Raw genomic sequence first — 26180 nt, forward strand, 5'->3', positions numbered from 1 at the left:
CAATGTAGCCAACATTTGCAGATGCAATAGTTAAGATTGCTTTCCCATTACTCAACTAAATCTGCAATTTTACCATCCTGTTTACTTACTTTTCTCTCCAAAATGAAATTAAAGGAGGGACTGTAAGTGTACTGTGGCTTATATTTTCAAAGGTATCTTGTAAAATAGTGTTAACTTCCTTTTTGGAGGCATAGATAGCATTTAGTCCATCTAAGCTTAAGGGTTAGCAGGAAATGTTCTGGTTCAACTGACATATTTGATTTGCAGCAATATATAGTGTCTGGTCCTGATAGTTATTCTCACACTGACTGGGCTAAATTCTTGTACTCAAGTAGATCTGGAGTCCTTGTCTTCTGTAGATGTTTCTGAAGAAAGATGGTTCTTTTTTCAAGCCACCTGACTGATGTCCCAGGTCCCAGCTCTCCAGCACATTTGCCTTTGCAAATCACTGATCAGTTCTGCTGTTCTCTGAAGAGGATCTCTCCAGACCTTTCACACCGTATTTCTTCATTGCTTTTATAAAGGCACCACTCACCTCATTTAAAAAATAACTGAGGGTTCCTCAAAATTTTTCTTGTTTATAAGCAAGTAAAAAATAGGCTAAAAGGGCACTTAAAAATATTTTGTTTTCCAAAAGTTCTTTGTTTGCCTTTTGAAAAGATGTACCCAGTCTCCTGTTATCTTGCAGACCACAGCTTGAGAGCACTTCCATAGCATACTTCAGCACAGGGGCTTGGATTCCTGCTTTGGGGTGGGCATGTAGGCTGCTCTCCACCATTGCTTCTTTGATGGCAGCACCTTCTTCTAATAGAAATATAAAAACAGCTTTCCAGACCAATTTCCCAGTCATTTCTAGGTAGTCAAAGGATAAAAGACAGACACTGAGTTTCATACACTGTCAGTAAAAGCCACTCCTCCCTAGTGCAAAGGCCAAGCAGAAGACAGCAGTAAACACATGGCTGTGTCACGAACTGGCTCTTGCCAGCAGATTGCCAAGTGAACCTTTACTTTCTGAGCAGACAGATTCGAAGAGTGAGAGAAAATATGCAGCACGCAAGTGAAGACTAGACGTTGAAGGACAGAGAGCATGTAATGTCTTCTATAATTTTGTTAGTTGCAGCAGCCCTTAACTGCATTTTTTTTTAATGTCAGATGTAATTGCAGTGTTGGGATTGTCCCATCTGTTGGTATAGGGGAATCAATAAGCCACTGAAATAGAGGCTTTAGTTGAAATTTCCTCTTTATTCATATACAGAAACATCTCTCATGCTTATTTCACTTCTCTGAATGTGTTGTTTGTGACAGACAGCCAGAAAGTGGCTGGAAGGTGAGAACTAACATTTTGTTGCTAAGAGAGGCTATTTAAACTTTAACAGAAAATACTGGCATTGTTAAAATGTAATTCAAGCCAAAGCAATGCTGAAACTTAGAATATCAATAAAAGTTGATTTATTTAGGAATATCAGAACAAATGACAAAGGTGTCTGTTAATCCAATGACGTCAGTCCTATCATTGTAAATTTGTTATTTAATTTTGATACCTTCACGTGAAAAAAAGCATGAACTTCATTCAGCGTGCTGGGCATTGCTGCCGGCTACAGTGGTTGGAGTAAAATATCATGAATATAAATTTCATTGTCAGACTTTCACATAACCAAGAAAAGTGAGCATTAAGAGACTGACAATACAGTCCTTTGCCCATGGGGTAACAAAAAAATGGCATTAGTACCTACCCAGTGGCAGAGCAATGGAAGAACTAGTGTCTTCCTGGGGAGCAGCTGTGGTCATAATTTTCTATGGGATAGTTTCACTTCCAGTGGAATCAGTTTAGTTTAATTATCTTGCTAATCAACTCTTCAGTCCACCTTTTTCCCTCTTGGGGTCACATCTGTCAAGGATGCTTCCTTCTTTTTTACATGTTTTACATGTTTTACTTATTTTTAGGCACCTTACCTCTGTCCACTTCAAATTGAGGACTGGGTGTAAGTTGCAATAATGTGGAGGATGAGGTGCAGCTTATTTTGTTTCAGAAACCTTGGGATGGGCCTGAAATTGCTGCTCAAAATCTCTATGTGAATCATAGCGTCTCTGAAGCTCTCCCAGACTTCTCTGTCTGATTAAAAATGCTAGCACATTTCTAGTTATTTTAATCCCATGTTGTTTAAACAGCACGGTGTCAAAAGCTGCAGAGAAAGAGGAGACAGACAGGGCTGGCTCACAAATGTATGTGTGAGAAGGAGCTCATCACTGTCTGGAAATAGAGGTGTCTAGAGTATAAGAAATAATAAATAACAATATGGGGAAAGGTGGCTTACAGTGAAAGAAAACCAAGAAGATAAGGCTGAATAAAAGAAATGCAAGGGTGAAGATCAGAAAGCAATTCTTCAAGAGAAAGTCTTAGTGTTTGGTACAATGCCCACTGGGAATTAGTCCCCTGGTGAGACTCGGTCTGTAGGTACAGCACTGCACACAGAAACATGAACTGTGACAACGATGCTCAGGCCATTTTGTGCCCATTTCCCTTTGTTTACAGCATTCTTTGGTGACATTGGGTTTGCCAGCTCATGCTTTGCTACAGAGAAATGTCTCAGCCCAAATCCTGATTCAACAGTCACTGACATTATTTAGAAGCAAGCAAAATGTTAGCTCAAGTTTCTAATGTTAAAAAAAGAGCTTGAGTGCTGCTGGTGCTCAGAGGCCAAGCATTAGCCTATGTAACCTGGATGGCCCAACTTGGAGCACACAAGAATTCGTCAAACCACTGCAGCATGCGTTTGTTCGTCAACTACTAAATTAATTACTAAATCCATTAAAAATGAATGCACTGTGAGCTATAATCTACCAATGCCAATGTGGGTTGTACTCAGATAACTGCTTTTCAGCTCTCATCTTCCATTTTCTTTCATCCTTCCCTAAACTGGAGGGGGATACATGCAACTCCTGGGGAAAGGCAAACTGTCCAGCTGAGGACTGCAAGTGCCTGAACAACAGTTGATTTTGTTTCCCTGCATTGCCATCAATATAAATTACCAAATTGTTAATGAGATGGCCCTGAAGGATGGTTCTCCTGATCAGGCAGCAGCTGTTCTAGCATACCCTGGTACTTAAATGTACTTGTTGGCCTATGCATGACAGCCTTTGACGTTTGCAGCTGTATAAGCAGGGAAGGCAAACAACATAAAAGATCACTTTAATTCCACGGTTGTGCAATCAGCTTGAGTGCCTATTGCATGAGCTCTGCAAGACCCAGAGTTTGCTGTTGTCTCCTTTTGTTGGCAGAAGCCAGACTCCATGTGGGCCAGGCTTGGGCTATGAGGTCATTGCTGGCTGTGACCAGTGCAGTTCTGATAACTGCTTTTTGCAGGGTGAGGGCTTTCTAGCTGTCTGCAGTTCCTTCTGTGTGTGCAGAACAGCTGCTAACTACCTGAGAGGGAAGAGGGCTGTGAATTAGCTTACGAGACAGAAAATAGGGTCTCAGGAACCCCAGCTGTCCTCCTGGGCAAGGCCAGCGCTGGTGTACCTGTAGTGTAATAGTGCTCAGGCTTGAACGTGAGCACTGGTTTTCTGTGAAGATGCGAGCTTTCCATCTGTAACCTTCTGCCATTTTATACTGTGAACTTAATTTCTTTGTGTGCTATTTGTACTATGTTCAGCACACCCGTTTTCTCCAACCCCCCAGTTCAATACAGCCGCTAATGAGAGGTTGTGCACATGTTCTATGTTCTGGCCGCTGGGTATCTGCTTTGGTGGTCTATACTCCATCGAAAGTGAAGAATATCTCAAATCATACTTAACATCATATTTTTGAGTTTTTTAGAAGATGTGTCTTTCTGAGAAGAAAAAGGAACAGAAGAAATAATGTCTCAGTCTAGGAGACTAAGAAGGAAACAGTTGTGTTCACCAGATCTATTTGATACGCTCACCAGAAAGGTCCCAGTAAGTGATGTTTATTAGGCATTGCTTCCCATTTTATCACCTTTTGGCTGAGAAGCTCCATCTGTGAAGTACAACTGTTATCATGCTGGTATAATAGTCTAGCATATCTCTTCTCCCGGTGTCAGATGTAACCTCATACTATATAACAGATCTGGACCAAGGCGATGAAAGAAAACTGTGTTCATTTTCTAAACCTGAAAACTCAGTCTCCAAAACGTCAGCTTTATTTTAGGCCTACGATGTTGTCGAATAGCTGTAATGCTGACAAAGAAATTCACATACATGCCTAGGACATGCAGTTGCCATGGACTGCAGGAGAAGGAAATCCCATGACCAAAGCCAAACCATGTGCACCCCACTTATTTTCTTTCTGGCAGTGTAGGAGGGGCAGTATTCATAAGGACACAAGTAGGTCCCACAAAAACAACAAAAGATCTCTCAAAGGAATTTATGAAGGTAACTTTTATAGTAAACATTTTTTTTCTTTAGCTCCAACTACAAAACAAATGAAAGCATGAAATCAAACATGACACCCTACCTGCAGGACTTGACTCTGCCAGATGGAGCTGTGTTTAAATAGCACCCTGTTGCCAGTTCCAATAAAGCAAAATACACAAAAGCTAAAATCTAATGGGAGAACTAAAAATGTTCAGTTCTTGGAAGTAGACCAGAAAAAGGTGAGAGCAGAGAGCATGCCAGAGAAAACTCCTGCACTGAGATCAAAAGGAAAAAGCTTGTCACCAAAGCAGGAACCCAAAAGACTACATATTTCAGAAGTGCTGAAACTTGATATTATGAAACGAAGCACAAGTATTTCAAGAGAAGTGGGGTCAAGGTGTACATGTATTTAGACCCTGCTTAATGGGCTTTTCCAAGATTCTTATTAGCTCTGAACAGAAGCTTTACTGAAGATAATATTTTTTTTTTTGGTGAACTTTGATATCGGCTTCTGGAGTCAATCAATGCACTTCCATTGTAGCCGCTGTATGAATTCCCAGTTACATTAAGCATAGGTATCAAGGTCTGCAGCGAGAACAACAAGCCTATGTGTAGCTTCAAGACACCTGTGTTAGCTGTGAATTTTGAATCATTAAGAACTTCTTAAAGTTTAGACATAAGCTTGTTTTGGGAGCTTGAGTTGCTCAAACTTCACAGTTTCTTCTGTCTTTGTTACAGCATTTAATGTTCTGCTTAAGGTCTCAGTTTTCAGTTCTTGGCAATTATATGGGAACTGCAGCTTCTGCTAAGCTCTTGAGATTGCGGAGAAGAAACTTGCAAACAGGCATTGACTGAACTATGAAGATGAAAATAAGAATCAGAAGGCAAAGAGTAAAAAATTGTATTTTTTAATTGAAAACTCATAGTTGTGAAGCTTCCAGCTTAGAATAGCTGAACGCTTTGGGCTGACACTACTGGCACACTGCTCAGGAGAGCTGACTAAGCAGTACTTGTTCAACAAGAATAGCCACAGCAGTGTCTTTAGGCATATTACAAGCTCTAAAACACAGACCATCTACAGATTATTAATTACATTTTTCCCCCCAAGTGCATGAAATTAAGTGCTATCAATTCCAAGCACACAGAGGAAAACAGAGGGACTTCTGCCCTTCACCTGTTCTAAAAGTTGATTTTAAACTCCTGTTTTAAGTCCATCAGTAACTCTTTTTATCCTCCTGTGTAGCAGGCACAGAAACATTTTGTTGCATGGCAGTACTACCAAGTGCACAACCATGAGACAGAAAAACAACGAAGTTGTTGGCTCATTGTGGTTCACACTAATCAGCAGCTCTGAGATGTTCAATTAACCAGTGCGAAATGCAGCCCCACGGGCTCACCATGCCCAACATATCGAATACATACGTAGTTTGCTCTCACTCATGGGAAACGTCTGTGGCATCTTGTAGTGAGTGACTGGTGCTTATACAAAGTTATTTTACATTTTATAAAGGATTTAGGCAGTCATTATTTTTTTTCTGCATGAAAAACTTCAGACCGTGGCTGTGTGTACCATTTTATCCAGTGACTTCCACTATTCATCTTAAAACACATAAAACAGAAGTCCTGATAATTTAGTATTTATAGGCTGAGAGGGTTTCTTTTAGAATTGACCAAAACTAACAAAATTGTTCCAAAATACTACAGAATTTTGTGGAATCTGAGGTATTTACTGAGTTCAACTAAAAGTATTAAGTAATGCAGCTTATTCAATTTGTTTATGACTAGGACAGTTTCTGGGGAGATGCGTAATCTGTCAGATAACATATATGTGATGCTGTAGGAACACACAGCACTCCTAGATAAATGTATAACTTATTACATGTATAATATAGACAAATAAGAAGACTCTCAGGACCAGTTCCAGAGACATCTGGGACCTGTTTAGGTTAATTGTTGAGTGCTTTGGAAGAACTGGTGTCACCTGCATCTCGTGGAGGGTGGGCTGGAGCAGGTGGCCACCTGTTGAAGAAGGAGGGGTTTGGAGGAGTAGTGGTTTTGTGGGGGGAAGGAAGAAGCTGACCCAAACTGCTTTTTAAGACGTGTGCTTCTCCAACACTTCCCTCTGACAATAGGAGAGAAAATTTGATGAACTGCCTGCTAGAAGGTGAAGGATGTGTACTCGGCTGGATGTCGCAAGCTGATGCTGAGGTACCTTGTCTCTTTGTAAAATGTCCTTCTTGGCACTCGTTTGTGTTTTTGCATTTTGAAAGGGGATTAAAATAGGTTGTATATTTGTTAGTGATTTAATTGTAAGAGCATGCAGAGCCTATCTAAGGAGAGCCAAAAGCTGTCTTGCAGGGACAAATGAGAGACAAAGCTTAGCATACTAGAACTAAGTGCTTTATCAAGACTGCCAGAACAGCCCATGATTATATACTAAGCAAATAATGTGTGAATAAAAGTATTGAGCCAAGAGGCTCAGTAATGGGGAGCTCCTAGGCTGTGCGATGGGGGTCCAGATTCTATTAAGACAAGAAGAACAGAAAAATCCTATGGTCTTTGGACTTGATCTAAGTAAATGGAATTTGGGAATATCTTTGTGGATTTCTGAGCTCTTTGTTTTTAGTTTAGATAAATAGCCGCAGTACGTGCTATGCTCTGTCTTTTTCATGTGTCTCCTTATCTGGGCCCTGTTGTGCAGACAAGATCTCCAAGGTATAGTTTCTGCATCAAAGGATCAAAAGAGAACAAGGAAATGGGTGGAATAAGGGCGTTTAATTTGTGGTAGGGGACCTGGGAAGCTAACAATTAAACTCTTCTCTTGATTTGTGTGCGTCAGTAGCTTACTGACGTATTAAGTCCCATGTGAAAAATGGCTTCTTTGTGCAGGTAGCTCTTGCGTCTTGCGTTGTCTTAATCTGCATTTCTCTTTTTGGATACTGTAAGGAAAAGTAGTTGAGGAACTGCTATTTCCCCTGTTATATTGCTACTTTTTAGCGCCGTTTGATAAGGAAAAATAGCCACTTCTATCTAAAGGTGGTATGCTAAAAAGATGAGGGGGAACAATGCAATTTCATTGTAACTACTTTACAGAAGCTGAAGAAGATGCAATGTATAATCTTGCCACCACATTTTGTCAAAAAATGACTTGAAACTATCATCTTGAAGGCTTTTTTTTGTATCTGTTCATACATTACATCTGCTTGTTATTAAACTTGACTTTTCTTTCAGAAATATTATGTAGAGACAAGAGGAAAGAAGCAGAAATGAATCAAAAAATCGTTCAATAGCCAAACTAATAAAAAGCTCTTCTTGGACCAAATAAGAGAGATTACACCTTTTAAATCACCTACTGCTTTCTGTCCTCCCACAGGATTTCTTTTTTCTTTTGATAGAAACTATAAATAATTGAGGCCAGAATTCTGTATTTTTTTTTAAAACAGTTATTTTATCTTTGCTTTAAGTTAGATAAAGACTTCTGTTGAGTTTTGCTAGATCTTCCAAGACTTTATTGCAATAGAAATTACTAATGATGAAAGCTTTCCCCTACCCCTAAAATTGTCTGTTTCTTTGCCAAAAAGAAAGTCTTGCTGTTGCCAAAAATGTACTCTTCAACTTGCAGCACACTAAAACATCCCCCAACTTTCATAAAATTCCCTACGCTTTCTTTTATTAAAGTTCTCTCTAAGGTGGTTTCACTTGAACCATCATCCAACCCTGAATAAATAAGAAATAACATGGGATTTAATATCTGGAATATCATTGGTAAGGAGTGAGGGAACAGCTATGCCCCATACTGTCTGAGTGAATAGGCTCTAGCTAAAGCAATGGCAAAGGATTTAGGGCTGGGCTCTCTGTGCAGCTGCCATGTTCATCCTGGGCACCTGTGTGCTGAGGGCCTTATAAGATGTACTAGGGACTCTGCTCTCAGAAACTCTCTTGCAACAAGTGCTTTGTTTCATCTCTTTGGAGAGATGCAAACAGAAAGCAAAAAGGCTGTGGAGTGCTCTCATGGGAGAGGTAGGCTGGCATTTATAACCCCGCAGACCTGAGTTGCTGTGCCTGTGCAGCTGGCGGTGTAAGCATTAGCTGTTGGTGAGTAAATGCTGTAAACTAAATTGATTTGTGTGTGCAAATGTGTTTAAATCAAATCTGTGTTATTACTGTAAGCTGTCAGCACAGGAGCTAATTTGTACTAAATATTAAGGTGCCAATGAAGAACTAACAATTCAGATTTGGACTTCTATGAATCTCCCTTGCAATTTCCCCACTGACTTGACTAAGTACCAATTACAGCAATTCAGCAGAACACTTGTAAAATGTGATAAACTGCATTGCTCACACCTGTCCTCCAGAACACTACTTATGGACCTTGGCTTACTCACCTCATTTTGAGGTGTGTGAGCCCTGGAAACAGTTTTTCCTTCTAGAACTAAGGTGTTCCCTGGCTGTAGGGTTTTGGAGAAAAGGGCACAAGCCGGGGAGGGGGGCATAATCTGTAAGCAGTCAACCTGAAGTACTGCAGGGAATGTATGCAGCTGGACATCCCAGGGCTTGTTATTTGGATCCTTGTGTGTGTGCTTGAGTTGTAGAGAGCTATGGGGTGCAAAATGAATAAAATATTTTACATAGATTTTATTACTTGCTGCAATTGCTTACAAGAGGGACAAGCCTGGCACTGACCAGAGCCTATTGCATACAACCTTTCCCTTGATGCTGCTTCCCTTTTTAAGCAGGGAATGCTCCCACTTTCCCATTTTTTAAAGTGTCAGGAGATTAATTGAGCACAGGAGGACCAGTTGTTATCAGGTGTGGCTTATGGGAGATGCTCAGTTCTTGCAACTGAAGTTGAAGAACAAAGTTTTAATAGTGTGCAGGATACAAAGTATTTACTGCCCTCGGAAGCTTAGATAAAAATGACGGACCAATTTAGTACCAAAGACTATCATTAAGGATTATCTTTACTTCTGTAGATAGACTTTTTAAGAACTCTGAACTTAGTCATGCTGAGCGAATTAATTTGGGCAGAACAAGGGTCTAATATTTCAGTCTGTGAATGCTGTTACTGTACTTTGATATCTAGTGAACTTGTATTTCCTTTACATTAAATTTTTCTCTAATTTACTATGCTGTCATATTTCCTCTCAGTGTGCTTGGTTAAAGGCTATGCATATGCTTGTATGGCTGTCACATGTACAGTCTAGGTCCCTTGGGTTTGTTACTATTAGTAAACAAAAAGATGTTGTTAGATGAGTGTTTCTTTATTTCTTTTTCTCTAGGATGTAGAGAAAGCCTAAGGGTTTGTCAACACTACAGTTACAAGCCCTGCCCTCAGGCTTCTTCCTTCAGCTCAAGCTGTGATTCACTGTTCTTTGTGGCTTAAATGCAGTGGATTTCTGTTGAAATCTGACTTAATCATTTTTATATTTCAGGGAGCCTGCAGGTAGATCACTACATGTTTAGGTACCCGAATTGAACATCCAGCTGAGGGTAGCAGGCTGTGCTCAGTCAGGTGCCACCCCTGGATTTAGAGGCTCAATTCTTCAGACTGTTTTTAAAGACAAATGCAGTTTTTAAATCTCATATTTAACATTTCAAACAATATGGTTGAAGTGCTTCAGCTTTGCAAGGAGCTTATTTAAAGCCTGCAGGCTCCATCTTTCACCTCAGTCCTGGCTGAAAACCAAATTGTGAACAACTGCATTTAAAGTCATGCTTTGGAGCTATGTGAATTTCTTTGAGCGGTTAATCCCAATCTCCCCACAAACTGATGCTTGTTTTCCCTGGCACAACAACTTGGGAATGGCACCTTGAGCAGGATATTGATCTCCAGGACCCACTGATTGCTCAGGTGTGCTTTTGGCAGAGCTTTTGCTTCAGATTGCTACAGTTCTTATTTTTTACCATTCAGTAATGTTTAAAAAAAAAAATAAAGAAAATAGATCTTGCAGAGGATTTTTATTAACAAAACAGTCTTTAGTCCTTGACAAACTGCAGATCTGGCCAGAGATCTGCTAAGGGGGTTTCATGCTGCAAGCTGTAGAAACCTCTCCAGCTTGTACCACTGCTTCCTCTCAGCTTGCTGATATCTACTGGTATCAAAGGGTTTCTGTTGCTCAGGGAATGCTTTCTTTCAGCCTTATTTGAATGTAAAATTTCTGCTTTATTAAAAGCTGATTCCAGCACATTGGTTGCTGTGCACCTTTCTCTACTGCTTCAGTCCATGTTCTCACAGGGAAGTCGAGCAGATGTGACTCCTTCCAGCTGATTTTCCCCTTGCTCTGGTTTGTGCACCTAGAAAGCAGGATTGCTCGGACCTGCCACCAGCTATTTCTGGCCTGGAAGTTATAATGAATCTTACTTGATACAGCTGATTGACTGTGCATGGAAATAATCAGTGATGTAGGAAATAGCAAACTATTCAACTCATTATAAGCTTTAAATGGACAGATTTCCCAAACTGTTGAGACTTGTGTTTGTAAATTGCTTTTATGAATTGGAGTAAAACTCAAAAAGGAAAATCTGGTATGACTTTTTTTTGCCCTTCAGTTATGCAGGTTAAGTCAATACACTGGACAGTTCCTTTAGACCTAATAAAGATGAATCTTGAGCTATTGTAGTGGATTACCTGAGCCATCTGATCTGAGCAAAGGAAATTATGCAATTGAGGTATTATATGACAAAACTCTAGCGTCTAGAATTAGTTCTTTAATCTGCATTAGTAAAATTGGAATTGTTTTGGATAAGTCATTACTGCTTTCTTCACAAGAGGATACAGAACACCTTCCTGACAAAATCCATTAGCTGTGGGTTGACCTTTTCCAGACCACATACTTAGGAAGGTGCCTATGAGCACTGTCTGCCAAGGAGAACCTTGGAGATCACTAAAAGTTTCCCTTAGGAAAATGAAAGCTCAGCTCCAAGCAAACAATGTTATCCATGAAAATTCCTACTAGAAGAAGAAAATTAAATTCTTTATCAGTTAAGGGCAGGATAGGTAAGTTTCTGTGGTTTCCTATTTTTTAATTAAATCTATAGTGGTTCTTCAACAGGCAAGTTGTGTTGGAGAAACTAAATCTGTATACTGTCAGTGAAATTAAACAAATCTCCAGAAGTCTAAGGTTATAAACCTGGTAGCTTCAGTCATGATGAATGCCTTTATCCATTGCATCTTGACTCAGACCACCAGTGAAACTGTTCATGGCTTGAACAGTTATTCAGTATAAGGAACTAAAACCTATATGAGTGCTGAAATTGATATACAAGAGAGGTTAAACCTTGAATGAATAGCTGCTTCTATTGGAACTCTTTTAGGCTGAATTCTTCACCCAAGTACTAGGAATATATTTAAAAGCTGAAAAATCAGTTCTTTTCCTCTTCTGTGTTTCGCCCAGGTTTGGTGCAGTACAAAGAACCCTTTTGTGCCTAGGCTTGGGGCAGGAATCTTGTATCACTCCCGTGTTTAGCAGGTGGTGCTACATGCCTTTGTATCAATCCAGCTTTTCAGGGACTTCACAGCTTAGAGCAGAAATATGTTATTGCTGCTCCTGATAGAAACTTTTCTTTTCTGAAGGTGTTTTGAAAGTCTGCAATGCTCTGTTTAATAGAAGTTCAGTCTGATGTGCAAGCAGACTGATTATACCGTGTGCCAATAAAAAAAAAAAATTGGTCAATTTTGCAAAATGTCTTTGTTCTATCTGCCATATCCAGTATTGAGAAACATGCAATGTCTCCTGCAAGGAAATTATGAATCCAATTTGAAAGCAGTCAGAAGGCATAATTCTTATGCTGCCCAGAGGCTGATTGCTATGAGACTGCTCTGTGTTGAAGCAGGTGTGTTTGGGTGTTCATGAGCTGGCAGCTTTTTTCCCTCATCAAAAACAGAAGATTAAAACCAAATTTCTTTGGGTGGACTTCCTGATGGAAAAGATTTTAAGTGGAAAGTCACTGGCATGGACATTGCCCTAGTTTCCACTAAATTGGGCAGATTTGGGGAAAAGTTGGGTCAGCCCCTGAATCGCCCTTGTACTTGAACTGCAAGGCCTTGGTCCGGGTAAACTCTGGAATGAGCTGAATTGGCTGATTAAAGGAAAGTGATGTTTTTCATTAGTAGGAATTCTTCTGAACTGTTTTAATAAAAGTTTTTCATGTAATACTGAGCAATACAAAGTGCAATTGTTCCTGTTTTATGCCATTTGAGGCAGTGAGCATCTGAGGGCAGCTGATAGGCAGCCCAGGGCTGAGGTGGTAGCCTGGGGAGTCTTTTTGTTTCTGCTTCTGGTTATGCTGAGAAACATTGGTGTAATCAAAGTTATGTTGCTGGGCAAACTGAAAATTCAAAATAGCATAGTACAGTTACTGTTCTTGGGCAAAGGGGATCTTGGAGTTTAATTTGGTATTTGAGATAGTGTTTAAATAGCCCCTTCCCCACCGTGTTCCAGAAGTGTAAGAGATCCTTCCTTGGTAGGATACACAATTTCATGTTTCCTCTGCACCATCTTTCCCAGGCTCTAGGTGCTGCCTCCTTTCCAAAGCAATCACTTTTCTTAAGTGATAAAAGGCAAGTGTTACATATGTATTTTGAATATTTATGACTTGCCTTCTAAGCTTATAAATAATCTGTTCCCCTGAGTTTCTCCCAGAAGAGGATGTAGGAGAGTGTGGGGTATTTTTTTCTCTACATGTCTTTTGTGGTATTTTTTACAGACCAAACTAGTGTTTGGGTTAATTTGCTCCCCACCTGTTGTATCCATTGCATTACAGACTTGTGAGTTTGCTAGCTTGAATCCGATCCCACCTTGTGTTTATCCTACTGTAGATGGGAAAACAGAAGAAAATATCTTTTCGGAACTGTTTTATTCCGGGGCTTAGTTGTCTTCACTGGCTGTGGTTGATCTTTAAATTTGTGCCGTTGCTGTTTGTAGCTTGGAGCTTGAGCTCTTGAACTGCTTTGGTGGCTTTTATTTAAATGTTTTTCCCCTGCAATGCGTAGAAAGAGAAATGCTGGGGCTTAGCAGTTAAATGACTAAATTCAAACACTTCAGCCTCCTTATATTTCTGCTTACTTCTGTGTGCCTCATTGCCAGAATTTTTCATGCGTGTTATTTCTAACAAAAAACTTAACCCCCTAAACATGGGCATGACTTTAAGCACTTACTTAAACCAGCAATTCTAGAAGATAATCTAGAATACCCCTCTTAAATAAGGGCATAGCTTTTGGGCTTCTCCTCCTGATTTCCATGAAGTAAAACCAAATGTTTGTTTACATCGTGTATAGGGTCTATTTTCTTCTGTTGTGAATCCTGAGACTTATCCATATTTTTTTCCTAGCTGTGCCTCCACTTCAGATTCTCCTGACAATCCTGGTAAGACACTGAGTTGTGCACCAACTTAAAGTGACAAATGTCATACTTGCTTTTAGCTTGGCAGTTCATTCATTATCAACCTGAAGTGGTGTGATAGGTACCATGGAGGTTTTACTGGAGTCCAGAGATGCTGTCATTATTTACCTCTTCTTTTTGGACAAGTTTTGTCCATCCTTGGAACAATTTAAAGCTTTTCCAGGTGGCATAACAGATCGACCCAGGCAAACCCAACAAGCCAGCAGAAGGAAGGACATTGCAGAACCAATATTTTTCCTTGACCCAGCTCTGTTGCACTTCAGACCTCTGGTACATTTCTGTGCAGTTTTTTATTCTTTTGTGCATATAGTGTCAAAACAGCACACAGCCTCCATCAGTTATAACCTGGTCTGTCTGGCTTCATTGTTAACTACTTTTTGTCAGGGTTTTCACGGTGGATTTTTATTAGTTTTTTTCTCTTGAGGTTCAAATGCAATCTGAATTCAATACCTTAATTTACAAATAGTTATATTTGATCTTCATTGTTGCAGTTAATCTCCTGCTCTTCTAATACTTAACGTTTCTTCAGATTTGAGTATCACAAACTTTAAATGTGGCAGTGCACAAAGACGAAGTTTCAGGAACCTTTATCTGGCTGAAATAACTGAAGTCTGTTAAACCAGCACATCAGAAACAATTGCAATGTTCTGACTTCTTTCCTTCTCTTTTATTCAATGTGACACATTCTATAAGATGTCCAGTGAACTGAAATTTGAATTTCTGAAGTTGTCTTCTCTGTCGACCTTCCAGCTGCTCCATTTTTCCACACATTTCTTGTTTATTCTTTGGAATCAAGCCTGACTGCTGCAAACAAAGGATTGTGACATTTTTAAAAAATGTGAATAGTTGCCTATAATCTGTTATTTAGGTTAAGCCTGAGATAAACCAGATGAACGTCTCCTCTGATTGCTGGGTAACAGATAAGACTTCTCACTCAGCCCTCCTCTGTGCTGAGGGCCTGAGCAGGCTTGTAAGATGGGGCTTTCCTTCCTAAAAAAAGGGGTGCTTTTTTCAGGTCACTCTCAGGACACCAGAGAGGCTCTGAAAGAGAACAAGATTTTGACAACAAAATTTAGAAATTGAAGCTTGCTTTACAATTTTTTTCTCAGACTTTTGTATAAGATCTTAGTCTGTGTCTTGTAGCCAGTTAAAGCAGTGGCTTTAGTGATGGCATTTCCAGTCAGGGCTGTGTTTCCATTTCAATATTTAAAGTAAAATTAAAATAAGGGTTGTAAAGATATCCTGTTTTGTATTTCTTTCACCACATAACATTTCAGTTTCCCAAGACTCCTGCAAAGGCTCAGTTACTATGACCCTGATTACTTATTCTCTCTTCTTGGTCCCTCATTGGCCTCATTAAGGCTGCAGATATTTACTATGTATTTTTTATATTTTTTTTCATTATGTATCTGTAGAGGTACCATCCTTTGTAATGCAGTAAGCCAATGGAAATCATTATCATGTGTTTTCTTTCATAGTACCTTACTAGTTTCCCCCCCAAGTTTATAAGCAAACTGAACCAACCAGGGTCAAATCAGTCTCTTTAAGAGCTGCAGCTTTCCCAGGATCCTATCGCAGCTGCACCAGTGACTTTTGACTTGTTTTTTTCTCATGCCATTTGTGCAATAGTCTTGGTGTTTTTCTCAACACAGATGTACAAACCTGCCCTCCTTTTTGAGCATCGCTCATTGATACATTCAGCTCCATCTGTCCTCTCCTCCCTAAGTAAACCCACAAGCAAAATCATCTGTTTGCCCTTCCTCTAGAAACAATACTCTGCTACTGATTACGGGGACTGATCCTGCAAACTGTTGACACTTTTTTTTTGTGGTGATCATTTGTGTGATACCACTGAAGATTTGTTCCCTGCATGGCACTGGGAACTTCAAGTGTCTCAGTTATCACATTGTATGTGCAATGCTCATCAACATGAGAATTGAAACCCTCAGGTGGTGGGTAACCGAAGGGTACACTTTAAAAAATTCAGAGAACAGTTATGATGGAGTATAATTTATAATAAAAATACCTGTTTTGCTGTAGGTGATCTGCTGTTATGCAGGTAGTTGCATTTCCCAATATCAAAATAATGCATTAATTGTATGCTACGTTCTTTCTCCTCCCCAATGATAAAAGCCCATCAGTGTCGTCAGATCCATGCTGATTTTTCTCATGATCTCAGATCAGTACCGAAGTGATTACTCAGAGTGCTACTTCTGGCTAGCTTTCTTAATGCATTGTTTTATGTACTGCATGAATATCTGCAAAAATATTTTCTTCCTCAAATAAAGTTATTGATCTAATTCTGGGTTCTTGGAGATGATTTCTATGGCTTTCTGAATGCTTCTGTACCTGATCTCTTCTCTGGTGCTAACCCAATCCCAGTGTAATATTTGCTCAAAAGCAACAATTCCAGCTTGTATTACCTGAGAAACTAGCCCATAGCGGGGTCTTACCTTCATGTTTCTGGGGGTGTTTCCAGTTTGTCAGTCTCTATAGAATTCATCTGAGAACTTGTCCTTGAAAATATTGAAAAAATAGAAAATGATGTTCTGTTTAGCATTATTTGTAGTGAATTGTATTTTAAATGAATGATGATCCATTGCAGAGATTAGAGATGGCACAGGGGCGTTCCGGGGAAATAATGAGCTGTCTAAATGGTCAGGGAGAAATTTACCTTCATCCTGTCATCTCAGATGTACAGGAGAGAAAAGGGAAATAATTTACAACAGGGCTGTGTACCTCTTAACACTGTAATATATTAAACCTGTGATGCTGTGACACTAATCACCAAAATTTCTAGGGCTGTGTCATAAATTAGATCGTACTGCATCTGATTGGGCTCTTTGTTCATTATTCACATCAAAAGACAATTACATTTTGTGTGGACTTAATCCTACCAGTTTAATGGGGCATGTAAAATATGCCTTGTAATTTGTCCTTTATTAATACTGTATATATGAGTTTTCTGCAAATGGGATGCTGCTAATTATTTTGATTCTTAGGTATTGGGGTTGCCCTTCCTGATATAACCTTTGTTTAAATTATCTAGATGTACATGCAGATGCATATACTTCTAAGGGCTGCATCACACTGTGTGTGACTTGCAGGAGTTACACTAACAGAGTCAGTGTAACTGTCTAAATGAACTTGGCAAGCCAGGGCTCAACAGAGTTTCTTGTACAAAACACTGATAAACATTGAAGTAACTGCACTTTCATAGTACATCTGTTTTCATTATTTTTCTTCCCTTGTATATGAAATAACCTTAGCACCAAAAGAAGTGAGTTTGGCCTAGTGAAAATTCCTGGCAGATCAAAAGTTAAAGGAACTATTAAAGATGATCTCATACAGAAGATACAAATGACCTTGAAGAACAGAGCAGTAGGAATGGGATCAAATTCAGCAATACCAAATGCAAAGCAGTGTGTACTGAAGACTGGAGAAAGACTTACTAGTTTAAGTTAGGGTCTCTAATGCAAACAACTCTTGACACCAATGGATGGTGACAAATTCAACTGGATGATTAGGACAGGCATTTCTGTGCAAGTTGCAGAGGTGCTGGTGCCTGAGGAATGGTGATGCTGCCACAAAAACTTACACAGCACACGGTTTTGAGCACCCAGTGTTTCCCATGTATCCAAGTCAGGTTCTCAGGTGGTACATTTACACTTGGAGCGGACTAATTTTTTTTAATGCCTAACTGCACACTTTCAGTGCTGCCTGTAGAACAGGAAACCAGTAAGGAAAAGCTGAAGACAAAAATGGCATATAGAAGATGGTGTCTGGGTTGGCAATGATTTCAGGGATGGACATAGGAAGTCTTATATTTGTACTTCTGTTGATCACTTATTCTCATGTACTGGTTGGAAAGTGTTAAGCCTTCTACCATGAAAAATTTTTGTCTACACAATAACAAAATGCACTTAAATACTATGTAGAATACTTCCCAATGAACAAACGAACAATTTTTTCCTTTGGAAAGTGGATAAAACAAATTATTTCCCAACTTTAAGAAAACTTTTATTAAATATCAGAAGTTTAAAAGGAAAGCTTAAAATCTTTGACTTTGTTTCCTGGTAATCAGTATTTTTAACTATGGTTATTTTTAACAAAAATAAACAAAAAACAAATAATTGTTTTACTGATTTTAGTTTGCCAGTAGTATGAGTTTAGGTTAAACTTTTTTTTTGGAATCTGTATGTCACATCCTCTAATAAAACTGAGCTTGATGCTAATTGAATGTCATTCAGAATTTTTGTTCTAGTCCAGCCAGAACCCCCACACATTCTACTAATTCTGTGCAGAGATAGTAGTAGTGATTAGTCATGTTATATGTCAGATATAATTCGTGAAGAGGAAATAATGATTTGAATACATGCTGAAAATGTAGTGCTGCTTTGTTCATTACTGTCTGAGGGACTGTTGCATGGAAACAGTTATTTCTTCAGTAGTTTCTTAGATGCTTCATTGCAAACATTCACAAGAGCCTTACTTTTAGCATGTATTTATATCACCTGTATGTCATATAGTATAATCTACTTGTATAATCTGTCCATAATAAATGGGAGACCATAATTATTATATGTGACACTATATCTTGAGAAACACATCCAACCAATTTATTTCTCATTTCTATGCAGTTCCACATCCAGAGCATGAGTTGAGTTTTTTAATTTTTAAAATACTGGGCAGGATTTTGATCAAGAGTCTGAGGGTTGAGGAGGAGGGATGAATGGTTTGGGGCAGTTTAAGAATGGATATTGGAAACAGAAGTGAACTGGGAATTTCAGATCTTGTCTTAGTCTAGCCACCCTAATTTCAACTGGAAAAACTGCATATGCCTAGACCACTAGTATTGTTTTTGGCTATTAATTTCTACAGGCAGGATAGTGACCATAACAACATCAGATGGAAAGCCTAGTCAAGAGGAATTGCATGGGTAGAAATGAGAAGAGCTCATGGTTTTTAGCAGTGATAAAAACATCATCCCTCCACTTGACTACTTCAATTGTGCTCCCCAGGAGTCAAAACTAAGAGAATGCTGGAATAATTGTATTTAACCTATGGAGTTGCTAAGGGGGGTGTCAGCTGGGATGTCAACGAAGGATTTTTTAAATAAAAATTGGCAAACTGAAAGTCTAGTGGTAATATTGTGAGGTATGAGTGGACAACAGGTGAACACAGGTTATAACTGCGAATTTGTTATTAACAACAGACTCCTGGAATAGATGAAGACTGATAGTATCTTCTGATGTTCTGCTGCTTGCTGTATGGTAGCTATTTGTGGCTTAGAGCAGTGTAAACGTGATCTATGTACACAATGAGAAAAGACACAAGGATTGCCTTTGTCAAAGGCCTCTTAGCATAATTCTGCTCTAGTTGCCCCTGGGAAGGAATGGGGATGGGAGAGGGCAAAAAGTTTCAGAAGTATAGAAAATTATAATCTTGAGATATCAAGCAATATGCTTAGCTAACTAATATTAAGGTAGAATTTGTAACTAAAAAGTATCGGAGGAATTCAGGTCAGGAACAACTGGATACCTTTGACCCATCTGCTTCTGGTGTCCATGTTATGAGTTAACAGAAGGACTTGAGTTATGATGCGTTCAATGCCTACCCTCTGAATTGTATATATTCTCTAACAAGGCCTTGTTGGGACTCCTTTATGAAGTGGCTGGAGACATTTGGTTATCTTACATCCCTAGCTGAGCTCACCAGGCAGTTTCACTGATGCCAGCACAGCTGAGTTGGGCTTCAAGCTCAGTTCAATATATGCTAAAATCGGGTTGAATTCTACTTTGACAAAATCAATGGCAGAAATCATTTGGCGATGATCTTCACTACACTTAGGCCACTTTATGCTCTTCTGGCATTATAAAGGAGGAATGAATTAAGCCATGACTCATTCTAAAGCCTCTTTATGCTGCCAGGATGATAGTGTGGGTTTAGGGTAAATGAAATTTCAGACTAATTGGCTTTAGAGTAGATGAGCATCAGGGCCATCAGCTTGTTTGGAGTGAGTCAATAATGAGAGATGTATGTGAGTGAAACCCCCAGCCTGTTTTAGCCACTTTGTAGCTGGAATGGGATCCTCTATGGAGATGAGTGGTCATTTGCAGTGCTTTGTGTGGGCAAGGGAGCAACAGGGATGAGCCTTTCTGAAGGATGTAACCCAGCAGGCACATGGTCTAGTAGTGATAGGGTGAACGTCCTTTTCACTCCAACTGTGCTTTGTTGTAGTGCCTGAGGTGCAAAGTGGAAAGAAATACCGTTCCTTGGCAAAGAGTGGAAGGGAAAAAATTATAACAACCCACATATTTTAGCATTTTCCAGTTTGCACACTAATGGTTTGCTAAAGTGGTTCTGATTGTACTTTGGACTAATGGGAAATCAAGTTTTCTGCAGGCTTGTAGAGTGTGGGGTGTTGTTATTTTGTGAAGAGAAAGATTACAGCACCAAAACCCCTCAGAAGTTTATAATTATAAGACTTTTTTTCCTTTTGTAGTCTGGACCTCTCTCATGGTAGCTCCCATGTGCAGTTTGTGAGGTATTTCAGAAGTAAGGCACTAAACCAAATCAACCATTTTATAGCTGTATTGCAGAGTTAAATTGCAGTGGATTGCTGCTACATAACAACACATTTTGTAAAACTAGCCAGAAATCTATTTCTGTTTAGTGGTTACAATTAAGGGCTTTTCATGAGACAGGTGGAAGAAAAGCTCTTCAATTACCTGGAGGGTTGCAGAAATGCCATTGAATCACTTAATCCTTTTAAGTACAGTCATTTTCTGATTTTTTTTAAACTTCAGACATTTCCCACCTTGCATGACACATCCAAGAATAAAAGGGAAAGGTTGGCTATAGCCTGCTTTGTGTTGCCTGTCAACCTGTTCCTGAGTAATACTGTTACAGATTTATGTAGTATGCATGTAGCTGTTTATTAAATATGTGCAATGTAATCTTAGGCTTTGTGATGCATGTTTTTGTCATGTAATTATACTGTTTGATTTGATGTGCCTGCCCCATGTCACTTTTATTGTTTAGTAAGATATAGTCTGAGTAATGGTGTGTATCTAAGTGGTGAGAAGGTAATAAGCAACTAACTTGCAGGATATCTTAAGGAAATCTCCTTTTCCTTGTTTTTCTTCCATGGCTGTTTACAGTTCAGTTCTTAAGTCAACAGGCAGCTACAATGCTAGAAGCAAGGAGCTGGAGGAAAGGAATACCTTAACTTTTCAGCACTTCCGTAGGTTTTGCCAAGACAAGAGTTTCCATTAAATGTCATATCTCTTTCCTTCTCCCTCTTCACGTCTGGCTGTTTAACTGCTGCTGTTGGAAATTAGAATTGTGCCTGAAGTTGGTATGATCTTTGGAACTGATACCAGATACAGTTAATGAATAAGGCTGGTTGAAAATTAGGGTCATTTTATTGAAATGTTTGCCTTTGTTTTGCAGTGTTTTTAAACTTGCTCTAGTATGTCTTGCTATGTTTTAAATACTAGTGCTTATTAAATCTAGTTTTTAACTCAGATTCAACCCTGACAATGAATATCTCAACATAAGTCACTCCTTGAAGAGATTCTGCAAATTTTATTGTTTCATCTGACCTAAAGATGTGACTTAATGGGAATAAATTATCTGAAGCAGTTGTTCTTGGACAAATGTAATATAGACTCTTTCCCCTTGTTTATAGAGCTGCTGCTACAAACCAGAGAAACAAAGAGAAAAGACAAAATAACACACCTTTGTTAACAGAAACTTCAGGTGGTGTTTTCTGCGCTTTCTAAGCTATGGGCTAGTCAGCAATTCTAGAGAAAGTATAACAAATAACTTCACTCTAACTACAGAAGTATAATTGATAATTCTAGAGAGCATATAGGATCCATTCCTAGCAAGAGAAGAACTGTGTTTTAGTCATTTGAGTAATATTCAGTAATGAGAAATTCCCTGGTTAGTCTTCAGTTTCTGTGAGTAGATAGTGTCTACTACAAACTAGAAATTAAACCAGGTGAGAAATCTTTTCAAGCTTTCTGAGCTTAAAGCTACAGGGAGGTGCTACTTGACTTCCTTCATAAAGGAAGCAGTAAATTCATTTTACTCATAGACCGGTGAAACAGAGCACACAAGTGGCCATGCCTGAAAATTGTGTACATCTAGAAATGAGATTTATATCTAAAGCTGTTTTGCCACTTTTACTGAAGCAATAGCTCCTGCTGTAGCTAACGATTTTTTTAAAACAGTGAGAAGTACATAAAAATAAACATCCTAACATGAATTGCTTGCAGAAAGAAAATAGGTTATCTTTCCCCTTACAAAATAGTAATTCATTTTTGTTCAACTATAGACTGTTACAGGAATGGCAAAGTTACAAAATGCTGTTCATTGGACTTTTCTGAAACAATAAAACAGAAAACAAAGCTGCCTGTTAAGGTACAGTAAACACTGAGCACTTAACTATTTTTCATATGTTAATATGCAGTTCATATCTGTTTAGCAAAACTGTCTTAACAGATGTTCTGGGACTTTGACTTATCTGCTTATATTGTCAGATGTTTTTGGGTTCAAGAAAGTCTAAAACTTGATTTTTTAGTTAAATTGGACTTTGAAAGTAAAATTTTAAAATGTGTTTATTTTGTGCTTTTTTTCATGTCTTTGCATGCCAAATTTTAGATCTACATGCATACATTTATGGAGGGAATGCTATTTTATTTACTGCCTGAAATGAAGATAAATGACAATTTATATTTTGTGAAAATATTATTGTGAAAGCAGGAAGGGTATGTATGAACAGTTTTTTTTAAACAAAATGTATCTGGAGTTCTGCTCCTTTGTGTCTTTTGTTGGCCAATGCTTGCTGAATGACCCACTAATACTTGTATGGGTGTTTGGAGCATGAACAGAATACCTGTTTTCTATAGCTTAAATATATGATTAATACCAGTATTTTCTAAAGAACAGACAAAAAGGGTGACTTCACTTGTGAGTCCCAAGGAAATTTTTTTCTATATGTAATAGTAGTGTAGGACTCAAGAGGAAGATGTCCAACACCCTGCACACATCTACTAGGTTGTTTTTGTCACTGGAGCAGTGTCTGCATATTCTCTTGGTAACCTTTTAAAAATATAGTCAGTTCTCAGAAAGCTCAATCCAGGGTTTAGCTGTCAAACATCCATAACGTAGAGATATCTGGGCTGGTAGATTCTACTTTGTTGTCAAAGGAAAGAAAAAATAAACTTATCACCTTTCTGTGTTCTGCTTGCCATTAAACACTTTTGTACAGTTGTTCATCTGCTCAAAGGTGCTGCTTTAACTGATATTAAAAAATATATCTTTTCTCCTCAGTGCCCTACAGTCTTGCAGGATTACATGGCATAATACTTTTTCATACATCCTCACTGCAGTTCTAGGGAATTTGACTTTTTAGGAAATTTGGTTAGTATTGACTTGACTTCATTTACATGCACCACCACATACTTGTGTCACCTGTCCTGTATGTTATCCTCCAAAGCAAGCTTAGAAGTTCTCTGGGTGAATGACAAAGTGCATTATTGTTTTCTGAAAGTTGGCCTCCTTGAGGAAGTAAGGATGAGAGGGCTTTTGGGACTTGGTGTCCTGAAGAGACCAAGACCACCAGTGCTGTGTGGGACAGGTATGTTGTATTTCCCTCTTGAGTGTTTTATGTGTGCAATGATAGAGGAGGAGGAAAGCCAGAGCACATGATTATCAGAATATAAACAAGCTGTTTTTCCTTTTCTCTTTATATTTTTAAATCTGGTTTGTGTCATACCAATGTGACAGTTGTTGTTCCCTTTGTGCTTTGAAGTAGATCTATAGGTTTGTTGGGTCAAGACAAAGGACTTGACAGCCTAGAAAAAAAATTACTTCTATTTTTTCTCCTATTCAAGCTTCCACTGTCGCAGAAGTTGTTAGCTGTAGAAGAAGAATTTTTTTTTCTTTGTCATCAAGCTGTTTCGGTGTCAAAATATCTAGAAAGGATAAAATGCCTATTTATCTCTATCCTGTTCTGTACCATCTTTGGATTCATCTTGTCTTCACAGTAATATTTTGTATGTTACAGGAATGATGCTATCTTATCTAACAACTGACTCCTTCAGAAAGGACAACAGTTCATTTGGGAACAGCTATCATAATAACAGCAGTAATACTAATAAGCCCTTACTTCAACACCATAGCAGCCAGATGTGCTTTTATTGAAGCAGAATTCTTAATCTCTATAGTGGGGAAGATATTTTCCATGTCTCCTTTATATGGAAGGCACGAGTGGAAAGAGATTACATCAGAAATCATCCATTTTGTCATGATACTGACTTTCATTGTCCATTGGGTCTTTTTAAGATGTGTATTTTACAGTCCGTGTCAAAGACCATTTTAGGCCAAGACTTACTGCACACAGATGAACTATTAACAGACTTCTGAAAAGGGGCATTGGAGGCTTCTGTAAACATGCATTGTGTGAAGAGCACTTCTGAAAAGCCCATACCCTATGAGTTTTGTGGTCCCTAGTTTCATTTTACCTTCTGCTTTCCTTTCAAGTAGCTCTTTCAATGAATGCTTTGGAGCGTTGAGGTGCCACAGTATGCAAGTGCCATCACCACCCCACTCTCCTTCCCAAGCCACAATGGTGTTGAGGTTGCAGAGTATCAAATTTGAGCATTTGTCTTCAGTGTAACACAGTGGTCCAGTTCTTTCTGTACCAGCACTAACTTTGTATTCAGCTGATCTTCTGCATTCATCTTGCTTGCTCTGTTTCATACAGATAAAAGGCAAAAATTTTATTTGGATTTGATGGGATTTACTTTTAGGTAAAAAGAAAAAAAAGGAAACGAGCTACTGTCTCATAGTTGTATCATTTAATTTCACAGTTCCCCCTGGATTTAACTGTAGATTTTTTTCTGATATTTAATGCTGTTTTGTAGAGGATGTTTTCTGTAGTGTGATGGAAGAAAGCAAAACTGACTGGTGCGCTCCAGTGGTCAAAACCACTAAATGGGGAAGGTTTATGTTTGAGGGAAGCCTTGGGGAGGAGGAGGGTATTTGCTTCCCAGAACTGCAGTTTCCCTGAGATAAGGGGTGTGTGAGTGACAAAAACTGACTCCCAAATATGCGTTTGGTCCCTTAGTTTGACTTGCCAGATATTGTTTCTAATTTGAGGACAGTTCTGAAGATGAGCCCACAGTGTGAGTCTGAACTTGTTTGGGCTGTGAAGCCAACTTTTTTTCCTCTATTTGATCACTGCTCAAGTGAGCAGTAACCTTCCTTTCCTTCCAGCAAAGGGAAAGTGGTAGGCTGAGAGTACTTCTGCCTGGGAGTAATGATGTTTGTGAAACTGAATTTTGATTGGGGTATGTGTGTGGATTTTAACCGGACTATTATTGGGATTCCATGAGGAGAAAATGGGGAATACAAGCCTTGTAATATTGCATTAATTTTCAGGACTAATAGCAGGTATTGCCATTACATATGATCGCTCATCATCCCAGTGTTCTACACGCTTTCATGTGACATGTATTGTCCCTTTCCTTCTCTAAAAGTTTGCTCCCTGTATCTAGGGTATTTAAATTCTAGGTTTCTGGGAATGTACTGAAGGGAACTACTCCTATTTATGTGGAATATAAATCACTGTGCCATTTATGACTTTCCTATAACTGTACAAGTATGAAAAAAAAATTAAATCCTCTTCTAAAAGGAGAGCTGTATTCCTTTAATTTCAGTGCTGCATTTTTTTGTCCTGGTATATCACACTCACTTCCCCTTACTCATCCTTTTATTTTATGGACCGTGAAAACTCTGAGGACCACAGTAACTGTTTGGTAGCTGTCAAGCAACACTCAGTGGTATTTCATATATAGTGAGGTGCATCAGTATCATGCTTGGAAGATCAACTTGATAAAGGGGACACCAAGTAGAAATGTTGCACAGATGTTCTGAGACTTCAATTTTTGAAATTCGTGGACCAGGAGTTTGATTATATTCTGAAATCAGTGAAGCAAAGAGTAAATATAAAGCTCTGTGACCAGAAGTCCCTGCAGCAGAGAGATGCTGTGTTAAATCTCACATTTAGAGTCATAGTGGTGCAGAAATTTGCTTCCAAAGCATGATCTGTAGAAGCTGCTGCTTGCTCTGGAGGGACCGTCTGTAACACCCCAATGCCTTGAGCAGGGTGAAGTTTTGCTGTTCAGTGTCTCTGCCATGGCTGGAGCAGGAGAGTCTTCCTATCTCCTTCCACGCATTGCGTGCACAGGATTTCTATGACTTAAGTGTATCTGTTCTCTCTGTATTTGAAACTGTTGTTCATTTAACCATGACTAATAAATAGTTTAAATCTCCGAAGAGACTATTCAAGTTCAGAGCACATACAAACCTTATCTAAGCAGCCTACAGATA

The 26180-nt window shown here is 38.9% G+C and overlaps 1 long non-coding RNA gene across 1 annotated transcript in view; it reads left to right on the top strand.

Annotated features, from left to right (window-relative positions):
• Positions 1-6416: 6416 nt before the first annotated feature.
• The window catches only part of LOC308198425, a 112030-nt gene continuing 92266 nt past the window's right edge, over positions 6417-26180 (top strand). The window contains exon 1 of the long non-coding RNA XR_013953897.1: positions 6417-6582. This is a non-coding gene — a long non-coding RNA (uncharacterized lncRNA). The remainder of the gene's footprint in view (positions 6583-26180) is intronic.

This window comes from Anser brachyrhynchus, assembly GCF_964034855.1.
Source record: "Anser brachyrhynchus genome assembly, chromosome: 7".
NCBI lineage: Eukaryota > Metazoa > Chordata > Aves > Anseriformes > Anatidae > Anser > Anser brachyrhynchus.